The 15,838-nt window shown below is 39.8% G+C and overlaps 1 long non-coding RNA gene across 1 annotated transcript in view; it reads right to left on the bottom strand.

Annotated features, from left to right (window-relative positions):
• Nucleotides 1–337: 337 nt before the first annotated feature.
• The window catches only part of LOC107209050, a 49,316-nt gene continuing 33,815 nt past the window's right edge, over nt 338–15,838 (bottom strand). The window contains exons 5-9 of the long non-coding RNA XR_004498772.1: nt 12,669–12,744; nt 10,154–10,262; nt 7,141–7,280; nt 6,967–7,050; nt 338–6,445 (exon numbers count right to left, since the gene is read on the bottom strand). This is a non-coding gene — a long non-coding RNA (uncharacterized LOC107209050). The remainder of the gene's footprint in view (nt 6,446–6,966; nt 7,051–7,140; nt 7,281–10,153; nt 10,263–12,668; nt 12,745–15,838) is intronic.

The following is a 15,838-nucleotide window of genomic DNA, read 5'->3' as shown; positions in this document are numbered from 1 at the left end:
GAGGAATGTGTCTGCACTTCCTGACCTACTCCAGGTGCCAAAAAGTGCCAAAAATTGAATGTCCTTTGCTTGAATCTTAGGGATGCTGCATCAGCCACCACGAAAATTCTGACTTGGTGGGAGGGCCACCAAGCCAGGCAAGGAACTTCCAGTGGGAAGTTCCATTGAAGGAACTCCTGTGGAATAATTACTAAGTTTTGAAAACCTCAGGCTTACAGGAAAGACAGAAAACTTCCAGTGACAAAGTCCCCTGGAATAATTTCTGCTTTTTTATTGTAGTGCTCTGAGTCTCCTGAACGCCTTAGCAAGAGATATTATAGCAATAAATCTTTTTATACTTTTGAAGGAAAATGAACAGTAAAGGTTAAGGCTAGAATGTACTAGTTAAAATAAAAGAATAAATACTTCTGTCAGCTGTTTAAACATTCAGTGGCCAGATCCACAGGAGAAAATCTGTTAATGTTTCTGTTCATACCATCGAGCCTTACTCAGAGCTTGCAAGTTGGGCAAACATAAAATCTTAAGTCCTCAACTTCCATACTTCAAATTTGCAATGTTTTTCAAGAATTTAGCGGTAGAGAAAAATTTTCTGAATTTATTCTGGAAAGGCCCCACCAGCAATGGATGTATTTGGGTTACCTCACAGCACAGTCAAAGAAAACAAATAGAATTAAATACTACAGAGGATTAGGAAATAAAAAGCTTCCACAGCACAGTGGGGGAGATCAGATCCCATCACAGTCAGACTTTGTGCATTGAATCACACCATTCCAATAAGCAGGAATTATAATTATAATTATAATCTTAATTCTTTGGCAAACATAGCTCTCAAGAGGAGTCAGGTACATGCAGGCACAGTACCTGTACACACAGACACTACTCAGAAGGGAATTGGAAATTTTTTAATTAATGCCATGCAGAAATCCATCTACTGACAATTATCTCAATAAAAATTGATTTCCTTGTTATTGAGAATAGATTATTTAACTTAATAACACATTCACCTGGGCACCTATCATGCATAAAAACTACAGTCCAACAAGAAAAATTCCACAGTTAAATTAATTCCACAGAGGAAAACTGGGAGCCGGGGGGGGAAGGCTTTGTTATTGCTGAAATGAAATAAAACATAAAAAAATCATTAAAGCCAAGTGGCTGTGTAAGGGCAGCTCAGTTGCCCTCTCAGTTTGGTAATTAAAAGCTGGAGAGCACTCACCTGTGTCCACACTGGGTTTTACCAAGCAGTTGTGTAGCTGGGAGGGATCTGGCAGGTTCCCAGGTTTACCTGCTGCCTGAGCAGCTCTCCTGGTGTCAGATTGTGCCTCCAGACAGGATCCAGCAGCACTGGCATTCCTGCACCTCCTCCCCAGCCACACTTCCAGGGCTGCCTCCCAAACCGATGGCAAAGGAGAAGTCAAACTGAGGGAATTTCAGAAAACAGTGGCAGATGCTCAAACAAAAATCCATGGCCAGCTGGTTAAGAAGGAGAAAGGCACTTTTCAGAATCCTAAACCTACAGCTGAGGATGCTGGCCTAGGGAGAGGCAGGATATTTATCTGACCAAGATCCACTGGAAAAATCCAAGCACTGCAGCAAAATCAGCCAAGTCAAAACACCAATCCCCTGAAATCTCTTCTCCAGTAGTGTGGATGTTCCAGAAAAAGCATCTCAGCCCTCTGTGAGCTGATTCATTCCTTTATTGCAAAGGCTACATGTATTTCCCCTACCCTACCTTGAAATGTCTCGTTCCTGTCTTTGATTTCAGCTGGTTCAACCTGACACCCTTTTTTCCCCCCACCAAAAGCAGTTTACTCACTGCTGAGCTAAAAAGCCCGCTGTGACACGAACACCACTCTTTATACTAAAAACCAGAGATGTGGAGAATGGCATTAAGCATGGCAAGAGCTTGAGATGCTGGGAATAATATTCAAAGAACAGCAACGTGAGAAGTTCGAAGCTGCCAATGGAAACAAAGGGAGCAGCAAGAAAGGAGACTGTAGGAAATGTCTTGTCAGTGACTCCTGGCCTGGAATGGAATCCCTAGGTGAGCCTGTGGCAGTTTCTGGAATGCTAATGAGGTGCTTAACATTACCCAGTACCGGGCTGAGTTTGTGACTAGAGAAAATAGAGAATGGGAAAGGACAATCCAAAGAGCTGGGGGAAACAGCAACCAGGGGGAGGATCCTGCATAAGTCCTGGAAAAACAGGCTGGAAGAACAACAAGAACCTTGGTGGCACTCAGCATTTTACAACCACCACACTCACGGAGCTCCTGGCACTCTGGAGGACACGACAGGTCCATGACATCCTTTGGGATCAAAGGGTTCCTCAAAGGCTGACCCATGAGCATCTCATTCTTCTCTCCCTGGTTTTCTTTGCATTCAGGACTTATTTTTACTCAGCTGAGAAGATTTGAATTGCAGCAAGGAGTATTTAGTGCTTGCACACAGTTTTACACCAACACCAAGAAATATTTTGCCACAAATATTCTACTTTGGTGTATTTTAGTAAGTAATATTCTTAGATCAATATCCCAGATATTACATAGGTATTTTCAGATCATAACCAGCCATCAGAAATTAATAATACTTTAGTAGACAGAAAATGAAGAATATAAATTACCATCAGAAAAAAAACTTTGGAAAATAAACCTTCAAGAACAATTTAGAATGTTTATTTTTAGGATGTTGACTTGTTTTGGATCCTCTGAAACCTGAAATGACAAAACTCTGCTTTTAACAACATGAGATAGAAAATACTCCCATCGTGTATTTTTAAAATCTCATAGAAAGAGACATCTTGTAACAATTCCACAGCGATGAAGTTGTCAGCAGTATGATCAGGTAACCTGCCAAGGTTTCAAAACACTTTAGATATAAAAAGAAAACCGGCTTTGAAAAATACCAATCTCACTTTTAAAAATAAATTTTTGAGCGTAGCTTAGAATCCTGCTCAATTGTACAATCACAAATTCAGATATTGTAAAATAAATCAAATTTACAGCTTTTTAGTTGAACAGCAGTAAGATATCTGTGAATGTACTGCTGTCATTTCTAAAACATTTAATATATAGCAGAGACCGTATTACTTTCCCCAGCCTCTCACCAAGTAATGTATATTTTTTCCAGAGATAACTTCAATCTTGAAGTTTCTTGACTTTCTGTCAAAAGGTGGAAGAGTTTTGGGGTTTTATTTTTTTGACAAAAACCGGAGATGTCCTTCTCAGAAACGAAGTGACTTTGAACAGCCAACCAAACTCTGTGAGAAGACATCAACACAAACATCCTGTGGACCAGGAGCCTGCCCTAAATCCTCAGTTCTCTGCTCTCCAAAGTCCAGCTTAACTCAGATAACATTGGGCAGAGGTTTCTGGACCGGTGTGACCTTCCCTCCCTGCTGGGTTTCCAAAGTGAAATGTCAGCACAAAGGGCTCTGTGGAGCACCGTGGGCTCTGCTCAGCTTTGGAAGGCATCAGAGGGAGGCACCCAGGTGCCTCTGTGCCCTGCTCTTTGGATAAACCCTGGGGTTTATCACAGCTCGGCTGGGAGCTAACGGGGTCCTGGGCCGGCGCCAAGGCCGGCGATGCGCTGAGTGAGTACCGCTGGCGAGTCCAGACGCCTCAGGGCACCTTGAGCTCACACACCCGATTTTTCCACTCTGTCAGAAACGATATGAGAAGAGATTACATCATGGAACCTGCCATCCCTCTTTTGTCTTTCGCTGAATCCCTGTGTTCCCCGCAGCCAGGCTTGTACAATCCCCTCACGCACCTGGCGCATTTCCCAGCGCTCACACCGAGTGCCATTAGAGAGGGACAATGCTGATTTGGGGTGATCTGCTCTCTGTCTCCATAAAATATATCCCTACCTCCTGATTCGAGTTGTAGAGGAAATCTGTGAGCAGCAGAGCGTGAGGAAGACGAGGAACTCTTACGTATCTAATGTTTTCCTCCAGGTTAGCAAAGGCAAGAGGCAGAAAACATCTCCCTGGATGTGATGGCAGTGGCAGTGCCAGACTGGACCCATGCTGACAACCAGCTTGCAACACAGAAGGCAACCTCTTAATAAACACTAAACCCTTCTAACCTGAAAGATTGCAGCCACTCTAATTACCAGAAATTAAATTGTTCAAGGAAAGCTCAGAAAAATACAAGTCGCTGTGGGGCCAGAGAGAGAAATGATATTTTTGCCTTTCCTTTTCCTTCTGGCAGGATCCAATCCACTGGGTGGTATTAAAGCACACGAGATTACAGACAGAAATACAGATACTTGCTAAAAATGGGACCTCATTGAAAAGTGCTTGAAAGATTTTATCATAAATAAAAATTAGGGTTTGTTTTTTATTCTCCTCTGCCCTCTTGCAAGTGCCTGTGGAGTGTTCATTACTCAGAGACTTTGTTTTATGGAACATTTTTGAAAGGGATATTTTAGTTCTTGTATTTACACACAAATTGGTTTAATCACAAATTCATAGATATTTTAAGAAATTTATGAGCACGCTCGTAAATTATGATCTGTAAAGCTTTTAACTTGCTTTTTTCCCCTCTTGTGCTCAAAAAGAAATATTGGTTTAACAACACTGAAGGCAACAAGGACAATTGCATTAAAAATTATGTGGTAATAACTTTAATACATGAACCAGCCCATGTAGGACTGTCACTGCCACTGCAGAATATAAAAGAAACCATGTAATTATGCCCAATCCAAAGCAGTCCTTTTGCCCATGACAGTGGGAATTTCTTATGCTGGAGAAAGTGGATAGATGCTGAATAGATAGCAGCAGTTTCCAACAAGTAAACCCTCGGAACAAAATAAATAACAATAAAATCGATCATATCATGTCATATGCCTTTTGTTTCTGTGGGGATAAAGTTTCATTTCCCTCAGTAATTTTGTTTGCTGAAGGAATGGATTAGAGAATCACACTAGAGAGATCTTGTAATTCACAGCCTCAGCTCTTATGCCCTGAAAGTCCTTTTTCAGAGACTTTTCTCCCTTAAGCAGGCAAAAAGCACATCCTTGCATATCCCCACATCACCATATTTCATATTCTTGCTGCTGTACCTCAGTAACTCCTCTGGTGACAGAGAAGGTTATTCAGGTCTGGAAGGGTCTCTGTTGAGCTGTGGCAAACATACTTAGTTAAGTCCCTTTTTTCTCATGGTATCATTTGGAAAACAGTGCAAACTGTTTGTCTGAACCTCGTTCATGCCCTCCAGCACACCAGGTTTGGAGCCAGCTGCCAAGCCAGCAAGATGTCAGAGCTGCTGACACCCCTGAGTTCATCCAAAATGAGGTGCAGCTATCAGGGGGCAGAAGAAAACAGGGGAAAACCCCATCTAATACCTCATTAGGAGCTGAGGACCTGATTCTGAAACCTTCCCTCCTCTCTGCAGAAAATGTCATAGGTTAAAAACTGAGCAACTTATAAACTTCCTCACATTTGTCAAAGACTTTGTCATTCATTAGAGCTGCCTCAAAATCACAAGACATTTGCCCAAATAATGAGAATTTTGTTGCAATGCTTGGAGCTGGCTTTAAAATGTCCTTTCCAAAAGGGAAGTGTGGTTGTGCAGATCCATCCATCCATGGCCCACAGCAGAATGTGATTTACACTCTTTGTGAGGCATAATATAAATATTGTATAACATTACAGTCCTGCCACAGAATCCAGACTGGTTTGGGCTGGAAGGGACTTTAAAATTCATCTCCTTCCACCCCCTGCCATGGCAGGGACACCTTCCACCATCCCAGGGTGCTCCAACCTGGTCCTGGACACTTCCAGGGATTATTATCCTAAAAATATCATCTCTATACTAAATGTTGCACAATTTAACGTGAATTTCACATGGGAGAGCGCCAGAGAGGCTCAAACTGATCTAAGGAAAACACCAACTCACCTAAAAAGTGTTTGTGTTTAAAACTCCTACAAAGCTAAAACTGAAAGGGTTTCTAATTTGTGTCTAATTCTGGCTGTGGATTGTACAATCTGTTTGTGAGGACCAAAGGCTCCTGGCTGGGTCAACAGCTGCTTCAGGGGACTCCATCTATACCCATTGTTTAATTTTCCCTGGCTAAAAATCTGGGATCCATTCAATATTCCAAGATAGACACCCTGAGATATTCAAACCCCCTTTTTGTGACTGTTTTGATGGGTTTTTTCTTTAATTACGTTCTCTATTTTTGTTACAATGGGCAGTGAAAGCAGGGAAAACCCGTGAGACAACGTTTGGCCTTTCACATCACTTAATAAAGGAACATGTTTGACACTGAGATAGGATCTACCCAGATAATATCCCTTTTTACAGTTTAAGAGTGACACATTTCAGAGGCTACACTTTACTAGAAAAATCCACATTTCATTGTTCACCTTGTGCTGATATGATCTGCAATCCATGAGATCCATGTGAAGGACAGGCAGGGTCAGAAGAACTGTGTGACTTAAGCTGAGAAGAAAATAAACGCTTCAGTAAAAGTAAATAAATGTATCATTACTGAAGCAAAGTATGAAAAATCTGCACAAGAAAAAAAATGCAATTAAAAAACTCAGTGGTCATCTGTACATAAATAATGCAAGAAACTCTCAGGAGATATAAAATGATACAAAGCAGAGGTTTGAAATTATTTTGAGAAATTAATGGAACATAATTTTGGTTGGGATTGTTTAAAATGTTTTCTACAAGATCCTTCGTCATATTTAGATATAAATAGATATTATTTAAATTTCCTTTGACATAAATACATTGAAGAACAGTATTTCCATATTTACAATATGGAAATTTACAATATAGAAATTTACAATATAGAAAACTACAAATGTTCAGATACAGACTGAGTTTCTAAGGAAAGATCAGTGCTGCTCATCCACAGGTTTTCCTTTTTTCTTTTTTTTTTTTCCTCTAAAAGAACTAGTTTCTTGGAAGGGAAAATGAGATCAATCTAATCTATCTGAACTTCAGTAAAACACCTGATTAATTGCCACGCTGGAAATTACTCGTTAAAGCAGTGTAGATGAAGATCAGCACAAAAAATGAGGGTGACCTGAGCCCATCTGAAAGAGACAGAGGAGGGGACTGATGAGTTCAGGCTGAATTTCCTCATGGCAGCACGGATTTATTCCTTTGGCACTTTGCTGCCTCACCTTGGCAATCACTGCCCACCCACAGGATTCCTCCAGGTAAATACAGGGACGTGCAGAGGTGTTTAACCATGGAGAGCTCTCAGAGAATAACAGCACATAAACTGTGATCAGGATCATATTCATCTTCCTCCTCAAATCACCTATGAATGAGAAAAGGTAGGTGTTGGACTTTTTATGACATTGTGGCACGTCACTCTGTGAGTAATGACTGTGAATAAATATTGCACCCAGGGAGTTTTAATCTCCCTTCCATCTGAAGTTCCTAACTATATCTGTACTAACAGATTTATATTCCCCACCCAGCCAGGCTCAGCAAATGACAAACCCTGGCGTTCAATTGCATTAACTGATAATTAGTCAGTCTACTTCTAATCTGATGGTTAATAGATCATGTCAAAGGCTTTCTTATGAAGAAGATTGGACTGGAATTTCATCTATAGCATTAACATAATGCATTACAATAATGGGTCCCAATCCCACACCTGAAGCTTCAAGGAAGTCTGGATATGGAAATCAACCTAAATCCAAGATTTCTGCCTCAAGTGTCTCACTGTGCAATATGCCAAACCTATGTATCCAAAATCCATGTATTGTTCTCCCCCTGGACTTGGGATAAATTGAGATTTTACATTAATAATTATAGCGAATTACATTATCTGAGTCGAGCATGACAAGGCAGCGCCTCCAAGATTTAACCAGGGATAATGGGGTGAGGAGAGAATCCCAAGAAAGAAATCTGAGGAGTGACTCGTGTGACTCCCTACAGATGAATTCCCAGCTCTGAAAATGGGATGGAGCTTCCTGCTTAGCTCCATCTGCCATTCCAGAGGATCAGGAGGCTCCTGTAGGTCTTCAGCCAGACTGCTGCTCTGGGAAGAGACAGCCACACATTTGACACCCCCTCTCCAATCCTCTGTCCCTTGTTTCCCTTGAGCTGCCCCTTTGTGCGTGGAATATCCACCAGGAATGTTGCTGTGCTCCTGTCACCTGGCTGGGCTGACCAACCTGCCTCCTGCCAGACCTGGCTATCTCCAAATGGACCAAAATGTTCCCTCTGATTAAAAACTAATCAATATCAACCATTCCCTGGAAATGTTCATGAGATTTAATGGGACACGGAGCAACCTGGTCTAGTGGAATGTGTCCTTGACTCAACCACCCAAGTTTCCTCTCTCCTACACACCTTTAAAATATGCTAAAAAAATAAATTTTACTTGTATTTTTACTGGGAGATAAAACACATTCAAAAATAAGATATTAAAAAAAAATGAATTGTGATCAATAAATTCTAATGTGATTTTTATTCCAGTAAAGCAAGTGTAGAATATATAGCATATAGAATATAGCATTATTACACATTTTTCTTCCAAATGGTATTCTAAAGTGCCTTAAAGATTAGAATACTATAATCACCAAATTAAATAGCTTATAATGGAAGTGATGAAATATATTATTAAGAGGCTCAGACAAGTGAGAGAAGCTGCCTTCCAATGAGATTTTAAAAGATACAGCGTGTCACTGAGGCAGAGAGGTTCAGAGAGGCTGCTCTAAATGGCAGGACCTCTAGAAGAACAGGGATTGGCACCAAAGACACTTTTGTGGGACAGAAAAGTGAATAAATGGTTGTCAAAGTTGTTGAGAGAGGAGAAAGTCGACAGAGGATGACAAAATAGGATAGAAATGACAATAATGGCCATTTCAAGATTGACTGGAGCAGAGCACAGGTAGAAAACTTAAAACTTAACTCTTCATGAGTTAAGAAGAAAGAATTATAGAGAAAAAAAAAGTGAGAAGTGAAGAGGTAACATCATTGAAATGATTGTACAGCCAAAAGAAAGAGGATCAGAAAAAGAGAATGATCCCTTTGTTTTACTGTTTGAGCCAAAGGTGGGAGAGATCTGTTAACAAACTGAAGATTCTCCCTAGAGAAATGGACTTGCAGGGTTTCTCAAGTCACATTTCTTGATGATTAAGGAGATGAAAATGTTGCCAAAGTCACCTGCACTTTCCCCACCACTGGGTGATGAGCATTCCTAGTCCTACAGACACTGGAAGGACCAGTGACACCAAACCAGCAAAATTTCTCATAACATGAAGAAATCTCGTCATTTCTGTGTTTTGTTCCAAGTGTGACATTCCACATCATCCCCTGGGCTCAGTGGGAATCCTGCCTGGAATGTGCCTGCTCCCACAAAAGAGAGGCCTTGGAAGTGTTCCCTGTGTGATGTGTCTGAGATATGAAAACAACCCCTGAGGAGGATCCACACAAACAATCAGCCCTGGAGACATTTTTACTGCACTTGAGAATTGCTCTGGAGATCCAGAGATGATTATCCAGCAAGTTCCTTTGCAATCCCAGTGCTCCTTAGTGCCCAGGGGAATTGTCACTGCAGACATCTCTGAGCATTGTCACCCAGGTGAATTTCTGGCACTCTTTATATCCCAGGTAGCCCTCATCCTTCCATGGCATTAATCCTCTAAATTTATCTACATTTATCTAAATTTATCTAAGAAACAATAGCAGTTTCCTGGATGTGTCTTCTCAGAACAGTGTTATTTAAGAGAATTGATGCTTTTAAAGAGCATTAAAGAAAAATCCATGCTGTCATTTCTGTCTAAAATATTTATACAGCAGGTATAGACTCTGTGAGAATGCTCCTCCACTGCACAGTCACTCTTTGTAAACTCAAAATACATTTTAAGAAATAAACAATAGGAATAGCAAAAACTGAATTATAGAAAGAATGTGATGGATTTGTTCAGCTGGAGCTTTTAGCTCACAGAGAAAGAGCAGGATGAGTTCCTGCCATGAACTTTGCATACAGAATTTAAAAAAGTATATTTGAGGGGTGATGAGGAGCACTTACAGAGATCCAGCCCAGGGCTCTGTAAAAAATGGGAGGAAATCTGCCTTCTTATTTACACCAGTTGTTATTATGATTATTGTTGTTGCTGTTATTGCTATTGTTTTCACTCTGCTAAAATTGGGAATCAAAAGCTGTGGATTCCTTACCATGCACAGTCTTCCCTCAGCAGGAATCTCCACAGATCAAGCAGCAGCCACAGTCTGGGCTTAGTGAAAATGGGAATTGATGTTCTATCAAGTGAAGTGCAGCCTTGATCTGGTAAAAAGTTACAAATAGGAGTAAAGAACTTCATACAAGTAGAGTTATTGATTTCATTTGCTTTGTACTGCATCGATTTCAAGGCAATTTATTCACACAGAGTCCATCTTTTAAAACATTGGAAATAATCCTCGTCATTGTTAAGCTGAAAAGTATTTCAGCATCAAAAAATGGCATTCCTTCAGAAATCCAATGTAAATAGAGAAGGTAAATCTGCTATAATGCTGTAGTTGATGAATTTATCATTCTTTAGGAATACACAGCTCTGGGTGCATTATGGACTGAGATCTTCAGCAAAGGAAACCTCTGAAAATATTTTTTCAATGTTCCATCTGAAAACTTAATTATCATTGAGGGATAAGCAAATAGATTTGCAAATTCAGGGGTTTGTAGGGAACATAATCAAATTAAATTCTAATGACTTCTATCAGCAAACTGCCAAAAGTGTTATTTTGTTATTTGGAGGCTGAAGTAGTAGAAGTATCTACTTTTTGGAATAAAATTTCCCTGCTTGAAATGCAGACTCCCTGCAGCTGAGCTAACCTTACACACAAGCTATCTCCAGCAGACTTCACCAGAAATAATTTCACAAACTCTCCACACTCCACAGCTCTGTAGTTCCCCGTGGGATGGGGAGTGTTGGGGAAATGAAAAAAAACAAAACAGGAATAACCAAATTTCCCAGCAGTCTCCTCAGGTACATCTCAACAAGAAATCCTGAATTCACAGCTGGGGAGACAAGGAATTCTCTTCTTTAAGAGAACCCCAGACAGCCTAAAAAGAGAGATTAATGACAGCTCAGTGAGAGCAGCACAAGTCTAAACTATTCTGTCTAAAAGTTGCATTGTAGGTGAAACAAACCTGAGGAAACCTTCACCTCACCTGCTGCAAAGTTGGTTTGTTGAGCTCTGCAGCCCCACAGTGGCTCTGCCAGCACCCTACTGATGGATTTACAGAACAAAAGAGAAACAAAACCAGATAAACAGAACCTTCCAGGGCCTGAAAGGGCTCTGAGGGAGCTGGAGAGGGAATTTTTACAAGGACATGGAGTGACAGGACACAGGGAATGGCTCCCACTGCCAGGGGACGTGGATGGATGGGATAATGGGAAGGAATTCCTCCCTGGGAGGGTGGGGAGGCTTCGGAATAGAATTCCCAGAGCAGCTGGGGCTGCCCCTGGATCCTTGGGAATGTCCAAGGCCAGGTTGGACAGGGTTTGGAGCAGCCTGGGACAGTGGGAGGTGTCCCTGCCATGGCAGGGGTGGCCCTGGATGGGTTTTAAGGTCCCTCCCAACCCAACCCATTCTGTCAATCCGTGATCATTTGTATTTTCCATAAGTAAGGGAAAAGGAGATGAAATACACTGCGAGACACACTGCTAAACAATGTAGAGATCAAGAAAAAGATTCCTCTGTATTTAACTGCAATGAGCTTACTGTAAATCAAAAGCTTATAAGTTTTAAAGTTGTAATTGGATCAGCAGGGCTCTGACAGCTCTCTGGTTTTATGGCAGTGTGGATCTAAAAGAATGGCTTTTTCTGAAAAAGAGGCTCACGAGAGACAAGCAGTAAAAAAGATCCGGCCTGGGATATATTTTCAAAGGAATTTCAAATAGACTATCAATCTCTTAATGCTCCTTTTGTATTATGAGCAAACAGAGCTTCGGTTTAAACTTCAGAATGCAACCTACCCCACTTTGCCAAGTTTTCCTCAGTGTGCCTAAAACCCCATTATTTGACAGATGACAAGGACTTACTTGATTGTCTGCAGTGTTTGATTTGCACTCTTGACAAGCACAGTCCATTAAATTAGGGGAATGCCAGCCAAAGGGAGCGATGGAGGTTTCCAGAGCCGCAGAGGAGGGAGTCAAAAATAAATAGTGAGGTTAAACCTCTGCAGCCCAGGCACCCAGCTCGCTGTTATCAAGACTGTTACCTTGCAAAGATAATTATTATAGCTGAAAATAAAGTTACAGGCATCTGGCAACCCCAGTTAGTAATTAAGATTCTGTGGAGAGCAGCATGCTGAAATTCATAGCAAATGCTTATAACCCTGTCCCTAAAATCCATTTATCTGAGTTCCACTGACTTTCATTGGGACTTAGATATCTAAGCCAGTGAGATGCTTTAGAATAACAAATCCAGAAGGAGCTGCAGATAAAACCCTGGGCATCTTCAATGCAGAAAGTTCTGCCTTTCCATTCCTGAAATACAAAATGCCATGAAATGTCTGCCCTGAATAACAGCACGAGCCCAAAGCTCTGCTGAGAGATTCTAAATAAAGGGTCAGATCTTGGGGCATCACCTCACGACAGCTTTGTGAAGCCTCCTCTTTATGGCCTGGGGACCTTTGTAGCTTTTATTATCAACAAAAAGGGCAACAATAAGGTGGGTTTTTCTCCACCTGTGAGTTCCAGGTAAATCCCATCCCTTCCATCAGCATTCCAGGCACGCAGAGGGCACAGGGAAGGGAAGGCCACCTGTCAAGCGGAAAGAGAACAAGTGCTATTAGGGAGGATTTTACAAAGTGACAATAGCTGGAGCAGCAACAGGGACAGTATATGTGCTTAAAATACAGGCAGGAGAACAGCCTTGGCCAAAAAAAAATTAAAAAAATAAATATATATATATATATATATTATATATATATAAAACCCTGACAGAGGAAATTGCATTAGGGAGATCAAGGACCAAGTTGTATTTTCAATTTGTACAAAACCTATAGGGCAAATGCATTAAGTGTTTGACAGCCCAAAAGAGCTTTGAATGTAGCTTGATCTCATCATCTATAGTATCATTTTATTACCAGTTGGTAATTAAAGTTTTAGCAAAAGCCATTCTATATCACCAATACAGGCCAAGGAAAACGTTTGGGTATCAACCTTGTACTCACATTGCTGGTGGTAGGTTAAAAATGATAAATATTGAACAGGCAGAAAATATGACACAATGTCTTACAAGGGGAAAATATCACGGCTTGAAATATATATATCATTAAAAGAGAAATAAAAGGGAGTAGTTGGGCACGTGTAATCTAAATCCAGATTATCCAATCAGGAAAAAAATAAATACAAAAGCAGGGAATAATCTGGTGAGGTATGAAAACATCCATTAAATTATGTCTTTGTTCTGGCCCTCAGAGCTTCCCAAATTTTTTTGGCAGACACTGTGGATAAATGTCTGCCTAAGAGTCCCAGTGTGGTATTGACACCAGCACTGCCCCACAAAAATCTTTAAACCCAACTCAAATTCCTGAGTTAATGGATGTGTTTTTAACACACTGCAATATTTCTCCAATAATAATGTTCTCCAATCAAAGAACATTCCAGTGTTCCACATATGAATTGCCAAATTTAGGAAAGGTTACCCTCAGATCTGGAGGAAATGACAAAACCTTCCTTTAAAAAAAAAAAAAGCCACTTCTCTTAAATGGAAGCCTCTCCAACAGGAAGAATCATTTATATTCACGGCATGAACCTGCAGCAGTATGACAATCATCCCAAAGTTTACATTACAGATTCAGAACTGGAGATCAAATGCCTGCAGCATCCCTTCCACTGGTTCCAGGTTATCATCCCAGGTGCATTTGTGGAGAAAAACAGAGTCAACAACATCCTCAGAAAAGAAACCAGGTGTGTGTTGTCATGTATTTATAATTCTGATAACTCTCATTCCTTCCAGGGCATTAAAAATAAACTTTCTAGATATTTTTGTTGCTGTTATTGAATAATTTTGGAATTATATTTTCTTTGTAGGCTGTAGGCTTACTTAAAATATTTTTTCTTTCCTTCAATGAGCACATAGTTAAGATAAATTGATTGATTTATTGATTGATTGATAAATAGTATAGTCCCAAGTTTGAAGAAATACACATATTTTTGGCCAAATCCTACCTACAAAATTCCCACTCACAAAAAGAAAAGGATCAAGGTGACTCAGGCTGGTTGGTGCTCAAACAAGAATTATTATATTCATTTATTTTGTTATTGAAGCTCACAGATTGAAGCTACTCTTCTAATCCATTATAAAATGGGAAAAATACCCAAATAAAGGAAATATCAACCTCTGTTAAATGGGTGCAGTCATTATTGCTAAGACTGAGGATTTTTCTATCTTTATTCTGAGCTACTTCAATATTTCTTTCAATAAATATGTTGCTTTTTTTCAGTCTCAAATATCAATGACTGCAGCTGTTGGTAAAGGTTCATTTTATAATAATTGTTGATTCTTGAGTAAAAAAAAGCACTAGAATCACATGAAATATAACCCCTGCAATAAGAATTTGAATTAAGGGGAATATTTCACAATAAACTCTGCTGAATTCTTCAACTTGTGGACTTTTTTACTTAAGCACCACCACTTCTTTGTACAATAGGTCAAATCACTGGGGATGAAGCCTTTGTGCTTTTTTAATTAATTTCCTCATTTATCTTGATGATCTCCTAGATTTACTGAACCAATCTACAAGAGTGTTATTTTAATAAAATTGCTGTCACCACTCTCTGCCTGGAGTTTCTAACTGAGAATATTGAACAATCTACTGAGGATTTACAAGTTTTAAGCAAATTGGCCACTGTTTGCAGCCATTCCAGAGTGCTGACACTCACCAAGCAGATGCATTTCCTCACACAAAATGTATCATGTTTGTGATAGCTATGGAATATTTTATCATCTTTATCCCAGCAGATAATTTATAGATATTTTAAAATTTTATATATGTATTAAGTATATTAAGTATAACTATTTTTATATAATTTATTTTTATCTCTTTTTGTATAATTTGTTTATAGACATAGGCTGTAGAATTGACCTCAAATATCTCACTTTGTTTGTTAATTAGATAACATTTTTATAATCCCTTCACATTATTAACATATTTAATTAAGTAGGTTTTGATGATTTCTTTATTTCCTGCAATGAAAGCCGTAGATCTTCCAGGCTGACACAAATTTCTTCCCTTAGGGAAGAGTTGCCCCATTTTACCCCTGCAGAAGCTCTGGCCAGTGGATTCCAGCTGCAATTCCAGCCCAGACAGAGCTCTCATCCCACAAAAATCTGGATCCTCAGAGGTGATAAAGCTCATAAAAAATTATTGCACTTAATAATATCAAAACCTGGATTAATAAAATTAATACATCTGCTCTTTACCAAATTCCCAATCGTGTCCATCAGCGCTGCAAACCCCAGTGAGGGATTGGGGCATTCCCTAGAGAACTTTAATATGATTTTAATGAGGCTGTGGGGCTGGAGTTGAAATATGTTTTTGTTTCTCATTTAGACACCTCACCTTTTGACACTCCATCTCTATTCATTAAGCTTAAACTGGATTTTTAACCTCTATTCAAACCCACACTTTAAGGTGAGGTGGTTTCTTGAGAGCCCTCAGGCAAGAACTGCAAGTCCCTCAAACTGAAGCCTTCCTCCTGGCAAACAAACCTGCCCAAAAAGAGGAGAATATCAAGGAAATCTTGACATGAAAAAGCAACTTTTTATTTCATTCTTCCTTTTTTTTTTTTCTTTTTAAGGTAAGGGTTTTTTAGTCTAGCAGTTATTTTTTGTCATTACTCTGAGCAA

Source organism: Parus major, chromosome 9 (assembly GCF_001522545.3).
Source record: "Parus major isolate Abel chromosome 9, Parus_major1.1, whole genome shotgun sequence".
Classification (NCBI taxonomy): Eukaryota; Metazoa; Chordata; class Aves; order Passeriformes; family Paridae; genus Parus; species Parus major.
Note: the sequence above shows the minus strand (reverse complement) of the source record. Positions and strands in the feature narration are given on the sequence as shown.